At 34.3% G+C, this 19358-nt stretch overlaps 1 pseudogene across 1 annotated transcript; it reads left to right on the top strand.

Moving 5' to 3' along the window:
- The first annotated feature begins 6709 nt into the window (after positions 1-6709).
- Positions 6710-10353, top strand: LOC144548141 (zerumbone synthase pseudogene; annotated as a pseudogene). The gene is made up of 3 exons (XR_013509258.1): positions 6710-6753; positions 8993-9352; positions 9711-10353. The product of XR_013509258.1 is annotated as a zerumbone synthase pseudogene (transcript).
- The last annotated feature ends 9005 nt before the right edge of the window (positions 10354-19358 follow it).

Below are 19358 nucleotides of genomic sequence, written 5' to 3'. Positions count from 1 at the left end.
GCAACCAACCACATGTATCCACACAGTCCGTACACATCAGAAGTGGGCACTTCGCCCAGATCCACCCGACCCACTTTCCACCAATCGGTGAGGCGCCCCTGCCTCTTCCCTCACTCCATGTCTGGTTAGTTTCCATATTTTCTTCTATTTACTTTTTCTTGTGTGAATTCAAGCATTGAGGACAATGCTTCATTCAAGCTTGGGGGGGTGGAATAGAAGAAAACTGTATCTGCATTTAGGTCATGTTTATTTTTTTAGGTCATGTTTATTTTTTTGTTTATTTTTCAAAAATTTATATTTTTAGGTGATAAATTTGCGTTATTACTTGAATTAGGGACTTTTGTGAAAAGTTTTGGTTGTGTTTGGGATGACCTTGAAAAAATTTAGAACTAACCCCATAATTGATCAAAGAACTGATTAGGAAGAGATGTTTTGAAAACTTGAAAAGATGAAAACTTGAATTGTATCGAAAAGCCATTTTTGAAGCTGAACTGTGCCTTTTAAATAGGGAAATGAGTTTTAAATAAAGAAAGATTGGGATATCCATTGGTATGAATAAATACCATTAGATGTGTGTATTCATGGTGTATGCGAAAATAAAAATAATAAAAAAAAAGTGATGAAATAAATGAAAAGATGGAGAAAATAAGAGTACTGGCAATAAGTCCTATTGGGCGCCTTTGAGCTCGTCTCCCAAATTTAGAAAAGAAAATAACTTTTGCATACATCAACACACGAAGTCCGCGACTTTCTGACCTAAGCTTGTTCCAAGCTTGGGGGGGCTAAAAGAAGAAAAATCACCACAAACGAGGGCATAGTTTCAGTGAAAGAATGAAATAGTGATCAATTCGGGTAATTAGCTTTGCAAATATTGAAACATTTCAGAATTTGAAGTTTGATTAATCGATTAGTGGGGTGAATCAAAATTGATCAAGGAAAATCCAAATTGTATCCAAAAAGATTCTCATGGTTCTTGATAAGAGCAGTTCATGTAAATTTTCACATTTAGGAATTTATCTGCATTTAGGTAATCCAAAGACCAACCCTATACCCATGTTGGGATTTTTGCTTGAGGACAAGCAAAGTTCAAGCTTGGGGGAATTTGATATCTCCATATTATATCTAAATTACAGCCCTGATTTACACTGAAACCTGTGCTTTAAAGCCTATAAATGTGGACTTTTTACTTATATTTCGATGAAATGTGGTACTGCTATGCTTTGTTTGGTATTTTGCAGGAAAGAGGGCGAAAAAATGGATCTGACTACTTTTCGTACGGCCCGTATGACATTTTGTACGGCCCGTACAAGATCTGCCCAAGTGCACAGAAGGTTCCACAACAGAGGCACAAAGTCTCCAAGACAAAGCACAGGCATACGGCCCGTACGGGGTCCCATACGGCCTGTACGGGGTCCCCTACGGCCCGTAGGGCACAGATTCGGAAAATCCAGCTGGAATCTGAAATCAGCTTAATTTAAGGAGGCCGAAAAGGAAGCCTCTGGAGACGCGATCTGGGGCATTAAATGAGATATTTCCTCACCAAAAAAAGGGAGATTCACCACTGGAACTTGGACAAGCTTTCTTGGAGCAAAAGACAAGGGGGGAGAAGGAGAAGAGAAGTGAAAAACGCGAGTTTGCAACGGATCTTCAGATTTCTCCACTGTTTTGTCATGAACTCTTTTATTTTCTGTTATTTGTGTTATCTTATGAACATGAGTAGCTAATTTACTTTGTTTCTAGGGTTAAGATGTAGTTTCTAGTTTGGTTTTGTTTGCATGCTACTTGGATTTTGTGTTGAATGCTTTGTTTTTACTTTGTTGAGTAGTATTTTGATTGCTTTATTTGTGCTTGCTTGAATTGATTAGTCATCCCGTTAGATGAATGCGCACATCTAAGTGTTAGGAGCCAAGTCTATGACATTTAATCCAACCGAATAAAGTATATGAAGTAGGGTTAAACCAAGGAGTACCCGAAAGGTGAAACTTTCCTTGAGGCGAAAGTCCTTGGATACTTTTAGTAAACCAACAAGTAACTTAGATAAATTAGGCCAAAATGCGAAAGTTGAGGTTTAACGCATCTAAGAGGGAAGTATTTGAGTCCGGTAATCGGGTACTAGGCCAAAATGCGAAAGTTGAGGTTAGGTATCTAGATCTGGTCGATAGAAACCCTAAACATTAGTATCAACACAGAAAACAGTAGCTGCAGCATTAACTCGGGGTCCCCTACGGGCCGTATGGATTCCCATACGGGCCGTATGCCTCGGGGCTGAACAGAAATGAAATCTGAACCCTGGAAACGCCTTTTTATCATTTGAAAACAACTTTAATTCTTTTTATTGTCTTTTAAACTTGTCATAAATCAGTAGAATTGTTAGGATTAAATCAAACCAATTTTTCTCACTTCTAGAATCTCAAGTAATTTTAAGACGAGTCCGGTCATTTTCTTCCGTCCCTGTGGATCGATACCTGAGCATACTCATCGATAGGATAGTGCACTTGCTATCTGATTTGACAGAGTATAACAAAGGTTTAAAAGGTATCGCTTGCTATACTGAAACTTTGTAGCATATATTCTGTGCGAACAATAAATTCATATTCATATATTTTTTTTATTTAAAATTTGAATATGATTTTCTAAAAGAGAAAATTCTACAATAATCTCATTTAAGCTAATCTTATTAGCTATTTCCTCGATATAAACAAGCATGTAATCTTTTTTCTTAAACATAATTTTACCTATGTACAAATAGCATATAAAAAAATAACTAACCTCTTCTACAATTCCATGCACTAATAATTTTTGACATAATTTAATTTTTTATGCAAAAATTAAAAATTTAATAGACATCCACGAATACAATAAATATCATATTAGTGATTTAATATGAAAGTAAAATACTAAAATTAACATTCATCACAGATCTATTAGTGAGAAGTAATACGTTGGTTAATTAAATCAAACTCTGAAATATTGAATAAATTAATCTAATAATTATTAAAAAATTCCTTTTCCACAAAAGAATTCATATCAACTTAAGGTAACAAAATATTTCTATTTGGATCTAGATCGTTCAATCAGAATCTACATGACTATTAAAACGGCCCCGTGCATTCCACTTGCCGGCTTGGCTTGAATTCCGATCGGACGGCCATGGTCCAAACAAAAATATTATGTTACCTCAGAGGATATGGATTCATTCTTTTCCTGTTATACGTTTTACCTTTCTATATTTCAAAAAATTTCCAATCAAAGATTATGTGCATGTTTTCTTGAGTTGAGGGGTTGTGTTATTGTTGTTTTTTATTCGTTTGGATTATGTGCATGTTTTATGAGATGTTTTTGGTTTTAGTGCAAATTCCTCTGCTGTTAATTTGGGTACACCCCTCCTCAAGTTTCTTAATGTAATAGGTGATGTATGTTTGTAAAAACTTTGTTTAGTTGAATTAAATGCCTACAGGCTTTAATAATAAAAAAAAATCAAGTCAAAGATGGTTTTATTTATTTATTTACATGGTTTTGGTACGTTGGAAATCCAAAAGACATGTTATTCTTCTATATTAGCCCTTCAATTTTTTTGTATTATCATAGAGGGGGCTAATACATATAAAATAAAAAAATTAGAAAAATTATATATATATAATAATAAATTTTGAAAACCATGGGGTTTACTTAGCCACCCCTGCAATATACTACCTTCCGCCCCTGACATTAGCCTATCTCTCTCTCTCTCTCTATATATATATATATAGAGAGAGAGAGAATGACTAATATGCTTTCAGTAGCATATGGGCCGAAGTGCTACCAGTCCAAATTTAAAATTTCAAGATCCAAAAAGTCAATCTGAACCGTTCATCTTGTTCTCTATATGAATATGTGCTTGGAGACCAAATTTTACATTTTTCTGATTTTATTTTACTATTTATTAAGCCACTTTGAAAATTGTTGATCCAATAGTGGCTTAACAAAACAGTAAAATCAGAAGCCACCGTTGGATCAACGATTTTCAAATTGGCTTAATAAATAGTAAAAAATTTCAGAAAAATGTAAAATTTGGTCTCCAAGCGCATATTCATATGGAGAACAAGATGAACGGTTCAGATTGACTTTTTGGATCTTCAAATTTCAAATTTGGACCGTGTTGTGAATTTTAGGGGTATTTATTTTGAACTAATTATCATACAAATGATTTAAATTTATAAATCTAAAAACATAAAGTAGATTAAATTGCAAGCACACAATCTATCCTTGTAATAATATAGGTATCGATCCAAAGACTAAGGCAATTATAATTTTTATTAAAACTAAATTAAAACTAAATAAATTACAAGTAATAAATGGAGGGGGGTTGTTGCAAGTAACTAAATGTGGGTTCAATACCCAAATTAGTTAGTTTGTAACAATAAATTAAATTAAATGCAAATGAAAAGGTGTTTGTGAATTAAGATAACAAGGTCTAAGGGCTTTCGGCCTACAATCACTTGGCCAATCTATTTATTTTTGGAGTTCTCTAAATTCATGTCATGTCTTGATGAGAGTTCCAACTAGGTTGGTCTATTTCGAGTTCCTAGAACTACCTTTCACAATTCATGATTCTACTGCTAATGTACCTCTTAATTAGAGCTCTCATCCACCTAATTGGGTTATTTAACATGAAGCATCTACTACTATTACTCGGTACTGTATTTGGTTCTATAATTTCGGGAGTAGATTTGAATCCAGTCAACCTTATCTAAACCCTAAGATTATTTGTGTACAATGAAAGTGTTTCTTCTTTATCATACACCCTTAATGCTAAAGTACCGTCACTACCCTAAAAATGTTCAATTACCAAAACACAAATTATGCATGACTCACAAATATATAAAATAAAACCAAATATCAAGCCAAAACAATCATTATAAAGAGAACATCCAAATAAATAAACTAACACAAGTTCATGCTACAATCTAAGCCCTTAGGTCATGTTTGGTTGTGGAGTAAAGTTAAACCGGATTAAATTTTTTACTCCAAGTTAAACCGGAGTAAGTTAATCATGTTTGGTGGAGTAAACTAAACCACCTCTCTAGGTGGTGTAAGTTACTCCGGTTTAGCTCAAATCTTACTCCATCTTAAACCGCCTATGTTACTTCTCGTTTGGCTCCTTAAGCGTGGAGTAAGAGGTTTACTCCACCTCTTACTCCACAACCAAACATGGCCTTAGATAGGAAATTAGTCTCTCATGGGTGCAATAACAACAACATCCATGATAGAAAAACAAGAAATTAATACAAGTAAAATTAATAAAATAACAAGAGAAATATAATACACCAATTCTCAAGTTATGCCTCAGTTCCTCCTTGCAAGCTCCTCGAGATTAGCCAAGTTCTTCAATCCTTCGCACCTTTGATTTACTTGAGAGATGAGATGGATGGAGAAAGAGGTTAGGGTTTCAATGGAGGGAATTGTGGTATCAAAGATAATCCCCCCAGATGATTGCATGCTGCCTTTTATAACCAAATTCGTGACTTGGGGAATAATCAAGCGAAATCTAGAAGTGAATCGAGCGAAGATTGCACAAAATATGTCAAAGATCTAGCTGGTGCGGCCCAGAGTGCGGCTTGGTCAGGCCGCACAGCCGGCTGCGTCCTGGTCAAGCCGCACAGCCGGCTGCGCTGTGAGGAGAGATGGAGACCGTGTGGTCAGGGGAGGCCGCACCTTCACCCGCAGAAGCTCTCTGACTCGATTGGGGTATCTTCTGATGAGGTGTGCGGGTCATGGTGCGGGCAGGGGTAGCTGCATAGCTGGCCGCACCAATGCGTTTGTGCTGTCTTCTGGCGCTTCTGAGGGGTGTGCGAGTCGGTCAGGCCGCACAACCCCTCTGTCTTGGCTATTTTTGTTTCTTTTTGATTGATGTTTCTTCCAAAGTGGATACGGTCGCACCATGTGCCCCAGAGACCGTTCCAAAGCTTACAAATGCTCCAAAACTACAAATAAAATGAGCAAACGGCAGTAACTTGGTTCTTGATATATTTCTAAACCAAATTACTCTAAATTAACCTAAATGCACGAAAATTTGTCAAGTTATCAATACAAAACCATAGGTAAAAGTATACCTAATTTATACTCATCAGAACGGTAGCACTTCGGTCCATATGTTACCGAAAGTATATTAGTCACTTTCTCTCTATATATATATAAAGTTGGAATATGTACTTTTGAGTTCATTATCAGTTCATTTTGTTTCTAGTTTCTGTACTGGATCATAACGACACCAGTACGTACTGGATACTGGTACGATGTACCAAATAATCTTGGTGGCACAACACTGGAATTGGTATGCTATTCTAAGCAGTTGTAACTGTTGAATTAAAGCCAGCTGGAACTGAAACAATATTAGTAATATTTGGTGCCATCATGATTCGCCTACAGTGCTCGCATTTAATACTAACAATAATACTGGTACCGGGGCACTTAATCATAGCGGTACTATTAAAACCCCTTAATTCTGGGCCAGCAGTTTCAACTTTCAAAGTGGTACTATTTGACGTGACTGTTGGTCCCGCTTACTATGAAGGGTAAGTTTTCCATATATATATAGTGTGGCATCAGAGTATCAGACTTTCAATCACCTAGGGCTTTAAAATCCAGTACCCTCACTGTTAGGTGGCTTCTCAGTGAAAAAACTTGCATGTGAGCCTGCCAAGTCTCCCCTGGAAAATTAAAAGGAACAATGGCAAATACCTTGGTCACCTCCTCATCAGTTTCCAAAAGGAGGTACGGACTCTTCTCTGTTTTAATTGTCAAGTTCAATTTTCACATCTCCATCTTACGATCCACGCAAGAATCGACTCCCAGTTCCTCATCTATGTGTGTGTGTGTCCCGTGTGCTAAGGAGACTAGGCATTGCGTATTGTCACATACCCGATCTCTGTTGAGTATGATAAACTGGCCACGCCAACGCCAAACACTGTCTTTCTTTTGGCATTAGTAGATCTGTATCTAAATTTACATCGATTGATAGAGTTTGTAAAGTAAAGAATCATGTTGATTTAAATCTTGTTTCATTAACTTCTGTCTTGGGAGGAGAAACCCTAGCCGTCGTTGCTCTCTTCTTCCTCCTCCACCTCTCTCTATTTCACTCGTCCCACTCTTAGTTTTCTTCTTCTAATGATATTCTTCCCTCTCTCGTTTTTATCTCCTCAAGCAGAGAAGAGAATGAGAAGAGAGGAGGGAGTTGAGTTAAGCGTAGTTGATCGGAGCCGAGAGCGCAGTATTGTCAGAACTCGAAGTGTAGAGTCTTTTCCTCCATCTTGATCGGAGCGCAGCAAATCCGAGGGCGACGGCTATCGGACGAAAACAGATCCGGTCGTAGATAGAGATGGAGAAAGAGGTAATAGAGTGTTTTTTAGAGTAGATGTATATGATTAATTGATTATAGTAGTTTACATGATTTTATGAGAATAAATGAAGGTCATTTGACCCATTATAAGTCTATTTTTTATCAATGAAATTGTTAGTGTGTATTTAAAGCTACTTTAAAAAAAATAAAAAAAATTCTGTCTTGGATTACAGTATATGCCTTATATAGTCATTGTACAGCTCATTACAAGAGTAACTAATTCGTAACTAGAGGTGCTATCGGGTCGGGTCGGATTCGGGTACTATTATATTTGGACCCGGACCCTAAAAGTGTTCGGGTCCAAATTTCGATCCATATACTTATTTGTTTCAAATCGGGTCGGGTCCGGATCCGGATACCTATCTACCCGTAGATATTTTGAGTCCAGTCTTTCGGTTCCGGTTAGATAGATACCCGTAACTTGTTTGTGGATTATCGGGTCCGATTCGGATACGGGGCGGTTCCGGATCCAGAGCGGGTATAGGTCACAACTCCAAAGTATTCGAGAAATTATTTACATTTAAATATAATTATAATTTCTTAAACATCTCATATAATAAATCATTACAATATAAATTAAAAACTACTGCAAAATAAAAATTATACTATTAATCATGTTTATAAATAATAAAATATATCATGCTACATAGCAAAATAAAAATAATAACTCTAAATTATTAGTTGGTTGTTGGTTGTTTGGAGTACTCATGGTGTAACAAAAATTATTGAATTCAGTTTTTTGTTAATAGTTTTTGAATTCAGAAGGATGGAGGAGATATAATTTTTAGAAAGTAAAATATTAGAGATGATGATTTCCTTTTCTAATTTAAAAAAATATATGAATTGAATGTAATAGAAGAAAAAATGTATAAAATAAGCTGGTTATGGAAGAATAAATTTGACAATCATGTGTCATGTGTCACATGTGTATAATATAGAACAAAAATTAAAGGGAGTAATTAAATGGCTAGTTAAGGATGTAATTAAAGGGTAGTGTAAAACAATAGCATAAATTTGGTTAAGTTTTATCAAATTATAGCTCAGCTGAAATATATTATCTAACACAAAAACTTGAGGCAGAGTTATTAATATATATTTTATCGGGTATTTATATGGGTATCGGGTCGGGTCTGGTTATGGGTCGGATAATTAAATGATACCCATATCCTACCCATTACAGTATCGGTTCCGGTTCGGATCCGGGTCGGATATTAAATTATTAATTTTGTATCCATACCCATAATTTAATCGGTTATATTTTTTAAACCATACCCTATCCAAATTAATCGGATCCGGGTCGGTTCCGGATCGGATCCGGTAATCGGGTAAAAGTAGCACCTCTATTCGTAACTGTCACTATTTACAATCCTCTAACAGAAAGTAGTTACGACACTAACTATTGCTTAACATCAACGCTACTGATTCTATTAATTATGTTACAAAAAATATAAATCATCAAAGTTTTGGGAAATTTGAATTAATTCAAATAATCCCATAACCTGATCCTCGTTCAAATACTCGTGTAAGGCAGAACTAGATTTTATTCCTTATCTAACCTGATCCACGAGAAAGAAAAGTATTAAACATAAACTAAAAGTCTAAAATATGCTTTAGATTGGAAGGCAAGGTAGCTCTTATAACAGGAGGCGCTTCTGGCATCGGTGAAGCAACTGTCAGACTCTTCATAAAGCAGGGTGCCAAGGTTAATTTGCATCGCTGACATACAGGATGAACTAGGTGACCAAATACTTAAGTCACTGGGTAGTGGGACCCATGCCCGCTTCATCCACTGTGATGTAACTAAGGAGGATGACATAAGCAAAGCAGTTGATTTCACGGTTGAGACTTTCGATACCATTGATATATTGGTGAATAATGCTGGGATTATTGGAAATATGTTCGCCGATATAATGGAAGCCGATTTACAGGAATTGAACAAGGTGTTTGAAATCAATGTGGATGGCGTCTTTTTAGGTAAGAACAATCGGTACCCTGATTTATTTAGTTTTAATTTTTACATATCTAAAGCCTTTGCCAACCATACCAAATAGGTTACCATGATTCCAATTTTCAAATGGTGCATAACTGTTGGACATTTGAATGCAATGGAAAAAAGCTACATTCCGCAAGAGTATCCATGATGAGTCAATTAGAGCGTGATTTTTCCTAATTACGGCAATTTAATATATAAATTGGGGTGTATTTTCACCTGTAGAAATTTATTTGGCGCTATATGCAAAAGCTCTTGATAGATTAGAGTTAGGCAAACACTAGTTATAAAAGATGACACTAGTTATCATTCCTTGATTTTTTTTTTTCCTCTTGGTATTAGGGATGACGCACGCAGCTAGGGTCATGATCCCACGTGGCAAGGGATCAATAATCTCTACCGCCAGTTTAGCAAGCATCCTCGGTGGCCTAGGTCCGATGGATTACACCGGTTCGAAGCATGCCGTGGTGGGGCTAACCAAGAGCGTGGCGTCAGAGTTAGGCAAGCACGGGATCAGAGTCAATTGTGTGTCACCCGCGGGGGTTGCTTCTGGCCTTACCCTGCCGTTATTTCCGGCATGGTTGGGAAAAGCAGCTGTGCTGAATATATACTTTGCAGTGACCGGGTACTATGCAAATCTGAAGGGAGTCCACTTGGAGGCTAATGACGTGGCTGAGGCCATGCTATTTTTGGCAAGCGACGAGGCGAGGTATGTCAGCGGGTTAAATTTAACAGTGGATGGCGGGCTGACGGTTGTGAATAGCCCCTTCAGGCTAATCATTAGTATTATGCGCTGGATGGGCATTTTAGGTTAGTATTAATTGTTTCATATATAAGTCATTTCTACATGTCATGGATTAATTGTGTATTTAAATTTTAAGAGAGAAAATGAATTCTCCTTATAATCTGTTGTAATTGTTTCCACGTGGAAAGTACTGTAAGCTGCGGACTTTAACATAAAAATAAGGTTTGCGTGCTTTTCTAATAAGTTCATGATACTGAGCAAATTAATTCCAAGTTCATTTTACTTCTGTTGTGGTGGTGAAGTGGCTGAGGTTTGTTTTCCATCTCAAGTGATGAATTGAGGCAACGAGGGGGAATTCAAATCTGTGTATGTATGGGGGGTGTGCATATGCGCGTGCGCGCGTTGAATTGTCAAAGCTGAAATCGACGTGTTATCAAAGGGAAAAGAAATGGAAGCAACATATTTCAACTGTGGATGATCGTGTAATTAGTATATCCAAAACTAACAGACAGCAACTCAAAAGCAGAAGTGTCCGTGTCTTGTTAACTATAATCAATGGTTGTCATTTACTTATTTTAATTGTACACAACCAGATAGCTACTATCCGGTTTTCAAAAAAAAAAAAAACTATAATCAATGGAAACAAAAACTGAATAATTATCACAGTCCAAACAATCCTTGAATTAACTTTCAAAAATCATAGGGAAATGAATTAACTTTCATAGCTAGGGAAATGGAAATCTATTCTAATTGCCAAATATGACTATACTGGTTTAGTTTCTCATAGGTTATCTTCTTTTTGGACTAGCATTTTAGATCTTGTACATATTTTTGATATGGGGATTAATAGGACTATAGGTGATGGTGCTATTACTATTTTTTGGTTAGATAAATGACATGGCAATGACAATGGCAATGGCAATTGCTCTTTATATTGTTTTTTCTCTATTCTTTTTAGAATTGTTTCTAATCCAACTATTATTGTCTCTGCAGTTTTCTTGAATTTTCCATTAAAAAAAAACTTTAAAAAATCATTACACAGTGTCTAACGGAAATATATCTTTCCATTCACCCATCTGGTAGAAAAGTAATTAAATAAAGAAGTACAAATTTTTTCCAAGTATATATATCTTGTGTTTAGATGTATTAGATAACTCGGTTTATAATTGTGAACATGTTTAGTATTATTGCAAATGTGTGATATATATTAATTGATCGCTCTAGAAGCAACAATAATTGAGAATATAAATACTACAGTTTTAATCTTCGGTCCATAATTTAAGTAATTATTGGTTGATAAATCATAAGAAGAGTTTGACCGTGCTCTCAAGGCGAATTAAGCCGAAATTTTTATTAATATAAAAAAGATAAAATATCAAAATCTACATCTGTTTTAGACAAAATTTCAAATCTATCCAATCTGGTAGATTATCTACCGGAAATTTACTCTATTTTCGATAGATTATTCACCAGATTTGAAATCCTATTTTCGATTAATAATTCACCGAAATAGAATTTCTATTTTAATTAAATAGAAGATGTTATGCTTTTTTATTTTTTTTATTGAAATATTAGAAATATTTTTATATTTCTTTGAAAATAGATGAAGTACTATAAAATTGAATTTATTAGAAAGACTGCGACAAATAACCTGAATCAATATTTTTTAGGTTGGATTTTTTTGCGGCCATAAAAAAATAAAATTTTTTTTTTTGGGTGTCACTGAAAAAAAATGTTTTAGATCTGAGTTATTGATCCTGGTTCAAAAATAACTTCTGGATAAATGAAGAAATTATTGTGATCCTTTTAGTACATTCAAATTCTAAAATACCCCATCTATTTTCAAAATTAACAAAAGAATAAAAAATTCGGCTTTGTCGAATGATGTCAAATACAAAGTTCGGAAAAAAATGGAGTACCTTAAAATTTGAATATACTAGGACCCAAAAGTGACTTTTGAATCGGGATCAATAACTCAGATCCAAAACGTTTTTTTTTCCGGTAACACATCAAAAAATATATTAATTTTTTTACAGTCATAAAAAATCCAGCCTGAAAAATGTTGATCTGAGTTATTAGTCACAGTTTTTTTAATAAATTCAATTATATAGCACTTCATCTCTTTTCTAATAAATAAAAAAAATTCTAATATTATAATAAAAAAATAACATCTATTTAATTAAAATAAAAAAACTAGAAATCATTATTCACCGGAAAGTTAGTTTTCAAATCCGGTGAATAATTCACCGAAAATAGAGTGAATTTCCAGTAAATAATCTACCGGATTGGGTAGATTTGAAATTTTGTCCAAAAAAGATGTAGATTTTGATATTTTGTATTTTTTTTTTGGATATTAATAAATATTTCGTCTAGTTAATAAAATTCTAGTGGCATTGAAATTTATTAATTAGTAGATGTTAAAGACATCAATTTCGGAATTGACATTACTATTATCTTTCCTCTTTTTTTTTTTTGGTGAAATTTCATTGTTATTAACTTATTATCTTTCAAAATTGATCATTTTGGTTGGTACGTGGGAACCATTTAGAACAGTAGTGGTTGCCTGTTGAAATGTCTATGTTAGTTGATCGCACAAGTTCAAAAGCTATACTGAACTGGACATTTAAAAATGATATACCCTTTAAATAATTAGCACTAATAGGTACAAAAGGGTTGGTGACTTCTGCGAGGCTTTTAATTGCCGATTGCATATTATGATCTTATAGTATTTGACATTAAGAGAGGTCGGTATCTCAATCCCATTTGTAATAGTCCCATACTATTTCACTATCCTTTCGCCATTAATCAGAAGATCAGTTTTGCTGATTGATTGGCCCAGTTACCTATATATATTGTTGGAGATAGAAAGAGAAGCTGTAGGGAGATCGATCGAGAGCACTACTAATGGCAATGGAACTGGAGATGGCTATGTACTTGGCAAAAGTTATATGGATTTTGCTATATGATTGGATCCGTTCAAGCATTACTGTAGCTGACATGGTGGCCCACGCGTTTCATACCGGCAATACTGTTCCCTTCGTTGTTTCTTAAAATACCTCTTCTTTCAAGATAAACCTTAATTTGTCTCAAAGTTGAACTGCAGGTTTATCTGTCTGTGATCTTTGTACCTATTATATGTAAGAATTTCTTTTGGTGTCTTTTGAGTAAAGGAATTTACATTTATTAGGATTTTCATTTCAGTTTAGAAAATGTGGTGTGTTCATAGCTTGCTATAAAATTAATTTATAAATAAGTCAATATTATAACATATGCGAAATAACAATCACCATAATTATTGTGATTGTTGTCATCATTATCAATTGTAACTATCTGATTATTGTTGTTGTTATAATTAGAAGACCATATGCCAATATTATCACTATCGATATTATCGAATCGGCCGGATTGCTAGATTGTCCAATTTTTTTTTTTTTTTTTCTCAAATTTTTGACCGATTGCTCCTGGCTCCCTCTTTACTCTCTTGTATGATTGTATCTCTCCTCTCTCTCTCTTGTCTGTGCCCTTGTCTCCACACCTTCACCGCCTTTCTTCTCCAGCGAGACGGAGATCCACCTAACATGATCATGTCCAATCACCACCACCTCCGATCATACGCATCTCTCTTCGCGCTTATGAATTAACTGTAATTGACGGTCACACAAAACTAAGATGATCAAGAAGGTGGAATAACCGTACGTCGTATGAAACTGATCGATCCAATGCTCCTCGTCATTGTTAATTGCTATATTGGCAAAGACAAAAGAGGTGTGATTGTAAAATGCAATGTTGTTTAGTCTGTATTTTTATCCTTCATATTGCCCGAATTTTTATTGATAGGAAATAGGAAAATTAAGAAATTAAGAATAGGAAATGTTGAGTTGAAAATTCAAAAATGAGAAGGCAGGTAGGAGTTATGGTGTTTCTGCGGGACGCCATAAGACTATCAAAAATAGAAAAATGAAAAAAAAAAGTGGGATGTCATAAGCCACTTAAAATCGGAAAAAAAATAAGATTTTTTTTTGTGTGAATTTTACGTATTCTGACAATCTATTTTGTGAATTTTGCATTGGCCAATCTACAATTTGTGTTCTTGGTGTCGAAATTCTCATAAGAGTGTAAGCTTTAACGCTAGAAAATTTTAAATTTTTCTGAGACCTCTAGCTATGTCAGATGTTTGATTATGTGAGAGGCATTTTGTGTACCAGCCTGGTACAATACTAGTTTTTTTTTTCTTTTCAGAACCTGAACTTTAAAATGCTCTAAAAAATTATAGAAAAGTCATAAAAATATGAAATTTGTTTCTATTTGTCCATGAAGATGTCATTTAGTACCTCATAAGTAGTTATTCAAGTAATTAATGACTGAGTGATGAAATAGGAGTTTGTTATGAAGAGATAGCTAGATGCTCCTTTTTTTTAAAAGTTATCTATTTTACACTTTATCTGTCTCTATATATACAATGGCTCAAGTAGCCATTACTTATCTAATTTTACCGTTTCCTATCTTCTTGCACCGTTTGCTATTATTTCTATTTATGGTCTGTCTTGTATCACATGTACCAAGGTTCAAGGTACCTTTAGCTTTATTACTAAATCTAATGCTATGCTTGATACAATTTAAGCCCCTGATCAATGATGAGATTCAATTCGAGAAGTTTGTATATAGTGAAGAAGAAGGAGAGATGAGAGTATTCTTGTCAATTTTATTTTTAAAATAATTAAATATAAGATTAAATAAATAAAAGGAGATAGAAGAAATAATTTTAAGTTTTTATGTAGACATTAGATATTATCATGTTTTCATGAAAAAATTGATTATTTTGAAAGTTTATATGATTACACTGGATATTTTCCCTTACATATAAATAGTTTATATTTTAACATATTATTTATATTATGGAAAAAAACTATTCTTGGATTATATCCGTATTACACTATTCTTTGTCAATTCGCTCCGATCATGTCCCTTCCTCACGTTCCTAATTTCCAAAGGCAAACATTTTATTATTTTTTTGAGGAAAAACCCTTAGACGAAAAGGTAAACATAATGCTGATCACTATGATGTCAATAAAAAATACATATAACAAATAGTTGTCTACATAAGTGATCAGTAGACTAAAGCTGTATGCAGTATGCATCATTATTAAGCCGTCCTATTGTTAGATATTGTTATTTTTCTGAATGTAATTTTACATTGGAGAAATAAGAAATATTAATGGCTTATGAAGAACAAATCAAAATTCATTGCATGATTAATATTATATAACAAAAGTCAATGATTCCTGAAGAAATTTTATAATAACCCAACAAGTACAATACCAATTTTACAAATAAAATAACTTATAACTAGAACACGAAACAAACCGGTTCGATCCATCCAAAATATTCTGCTACCCCTAGCAATTTTTGTGAGCATAAAACACTGAAAGTTGCACAAAAAACAGAGCACTATTTATAACGTGTCCCAGCTTCGACACCTCTTAAGTCAGAATTCATACCATCTAAAGTATCTCATAATCTCACCATTTGATTTTGTGCTAAGGCAGGTAGCAGGATGCTTAAGGGTCAAATGGGATTTACATATCTAACTTTTGCTGCATATAATTTTTTATTAGAGCATGCTGTTATATTTTTCATATTGTAAGTGACTACTATGTAACTCTGTGTTATGTGAAATAAAGAAGCCTACGGGCATGCATGATTGCAAAAAACAGAAAAAAGAATTCAAACCGTTCGTTATATACTAATTGATTTGTGATAGGGCCATGTGCCAAAGGTCCACAAGCTTCCCATAAGTCAAGTATTGGGTCCAATACCGAGATCTTCTCGAGCCCATCTATGCGATTGGGCTCAGAAAGAGCTCGCGAAGGCCCAACAAAGCCCACTTCTATGGGCCTCTTCAAAGCAGCCCCGTGTAAGGTCGGAACGATACTCACTTCCTTAATTTGCGGACGTTTCTGTTCAAACATTGCGATTATGCGACTATTTGTCAGGCCACGTAGTCGCCAGATGACTTTTATAAGGCGTTAATTCGACTAGTTAGAGACTATTGTAAAATTAAGATAAAGTTGCAACAGAAGTAAAGTAAATAACAAGAGATATAGAGAAAGCAATAATAGAATTTTATTCTCACTATTGTATATCATATATGTGTGTCAATTCTCTATTTACAAAGCCTCTATTTATAGGCTAGAAAAATATGTTATAATAATAAAGGAGAAAATGAATGTCCATGGTAGTGGAGATAATGGAGGTAGTGGAGGTAGTGGGCAATGAAATGAGAATTAATATTGAAAGTTATAGAATGAACATCCACATAAATATATTTTATAACACTTCCCCTTGGATGTTCATCTTTCATTATACGTTGTTAATATGATACTTCAGGATCGATATTAACATGATACTTCAGGACCATGTACTGCCTCATTAAAAACCTTACCAAGAAAAACCCATTGGGATAAAAACTTGGTTAAGGAAAAAAAAGTACAGTGCATATAATGCTTTCCCTCATTTTGATATCATTGAATATCCTTCAATCGATGTAGACCTATCTTTTTTGTGAGTTGTACAAAAACCTTTGTCGGTAAAGATTTTGTGAATAGGTCTGCTAGATTGTCAATTGATCGAAGTTGGCAAACATCTATTACGCCTTCCTTTTGTAGATCATGTGTCGAAAAGAACTTTGGTGCAATATGTTTAGTTCGGTCTCCTTTGATATATCCTTCTTTGATTTGTGCAATGCATGCATCATTATCTTCATTAGCGGAGTAGGATTTACCTTGATGTTTTCAAGTCCGCATTCTTCTTGAATATTTTGAATCATTGACCGTAACCAAACACATTCTCGACCCGCCTCATATAAGGTGACCAGTTCAGTGTGATTTGAATGTTGTTCGTACAATAATCTTTTACGTCTATTTGACTAATTTGCAAAAACATACAATTATTGAATTTTACGAATTCTTCTATTTTGAGATAATGTAGGTCCAAGAAGAGTTGGAATTGCAATATAATATGCTTGGACTGAAGAAATCATGAAGACTTTTATCAAGAATGCGAATTGTAAAATCAGAAGTTTGGTAAAATAAGTTTGAGGCTATTTTTACAGAAGTAAAACGTTGGTAACGTTTATAAAACGTTGTAACGTTTTAATTCGTTCAAAAACACTGAAGTAAAAGCTTGATTAAAACTCAGAAACAACTTAAAACGTTGTAACATTTTTACAAAACGTTATAACGTTTTAGGATTGTCAAAACAGCTGAAGCACAGGTGTACAGAACAACTTAAACGTTGTACCGTTTTTGTAAAACGTTATAACGTTTCAGGATTGTCTGTATCAATGCTAAATTCAAATTGAAAACGTTGTAACGTTTTCATAAAACGTTGTTGTTGGGGTTTTGACGGTTCAAACCCATTGATTTAGCTTAAGGTGCGGAAAGAGTAAAAAAAAAATTTTACATCTAACTTAAGCTACGAATTAAATGAATCAAGAAGCCGTTTAATCCTATTTACAGATCTAGTCCATAATTGATTTTCTAAAGCTTTAAATCTATTTACCAATTAAATAGATTAATATAACAATTTATACCTTGTTTCCAAATCACAGTTGGAATGCAGATCGAGCGAGAAGAACTACACCAGGGAAGGAATCGACTCGGAGTATCACACGTGTGATACCTCTATTGGTTATCCACCAGGACTAACCAGAGAGCGGTTTATTTCTTTTGCCAGAAATACTATAAACAGCGGAATTCTGCAAAAACACTATTCACCAAAAAGGGACAAAATAAATATATTTATGACTCAAAGTTATTCTGTTTCGCTAAAAGCAAAACCAGAAATACTGCAGAGTTTGCAAAAATATATTATTTCCGAATCTCGTAATAACCGAAACCGGGGAAGAGAGAAATTTCAATTAACGAAGTAATCAGATTAACACGTGAATTAGTAAGTTTCTCTTTCACCCTCACCCCTCTATTTATAGGTTTTGAGGAGGTTCACAAAAGACCGAAATACCCCTCAAAACAAATCTATTTACCAAAATACCTTGACACCTCATGCTTTAATATGTGAAAAGACCAAAATACCCCTTCCACCTCACATGCCACCTTGCAAAGCACATGGGGGAGGTCGGCACCATGGTGAAAAGACCATTTTGCCCTTGGCCCATTAAGCATGAATAGTAAAAGGCTTTGATTTTGGGCTTTTGACTTTGGGTTTTTAATTTTAATTAAGGCTTTGATTATTTTGGGCTTTTAAATCCATAATTCAAATCCATAATTAACAATTAAAATTCCAAATTAAATATATATAATTGTCATGTACAATTATATTTCTTTTCGGTTATTGTTCGGTAACTTTTATACAACGTAACATGTACGTTTATGAATTAACCGTTGTTTCTGCTTGTCAATTTTATATGACATTTATAATTTAATTATATCACGTATAATTAATTATAACCATCTTAATATTAATTATAATCAATTTATAATTAATCAGTAAGATTCTCCGATTAGCTCCTATATGGTGTGACCCAATAGGATCTGTGTTATGTTGGTAAATATAGGTTAAAACTGTTTTAACTTCTATAATCATAGGAGGCATCTGACAGTATACACTATGACCATCCAATTACACAGATGATGATGTACTGTACAATATCACGATCCAGTAAACAATTTACTTGTGTCAGTTCTTCTGTCTCATAGCTATCAGATCAGTTTCAAGGTAGATGTGTGTCATCCTTGCTAACTGTATCTTTTCTTGATCTTGAGTAGATTATCAAATATAATTACTCTTGTAATTATACCGCATGCAGATAATCTAACTCTACCAAGGGGCCCAGTAATGCTATAGCTCGTATAGAGATACGAGGGACAAATAGTATTCTTGGCAGACTATCACTTCCTCAGCTAAGCTATACATATGGAAATGCTACCGTTATGACTGTTTTTTACGGACAGCGTTAGATAACACTTACACATACATATTTCTTAGTAGGAACGATAAATACCTCATACTGTAGAACTTGACACTGAATGAAAACATTAATGACACGAACACAATTCTATTTAATGTTTCATTCGGGGTCTGTCAAATACCATGTTCCTAGAACATGTATCTATGTGATTAAAATGACATCTCGTGTCAGGTGGTTTGTAAAACTTAACAATCTTTTAATCCACATACTAACCTTATAGCGGTAATTAGTGTTCCTACTAATTACTTTGGTCAGTGGC

The sequence above is a fragment of the Carex rostrata genome, chromosome 2, assembly GCF_964058835.1.
Source record: "Carex rostrata chromosome 2, lpCarRost1.2, whole genome shotgun sequence".
Taxonomy (NCBI): Eukaryota; Viridiplantae; Streptophyta; class Magnoliopsida; order Poales; family Cyperaceae; genus Carex; species Carex rostrata.
This window is presented reverse-complemented; position numbering and strand designations above follow the sequence as displayed.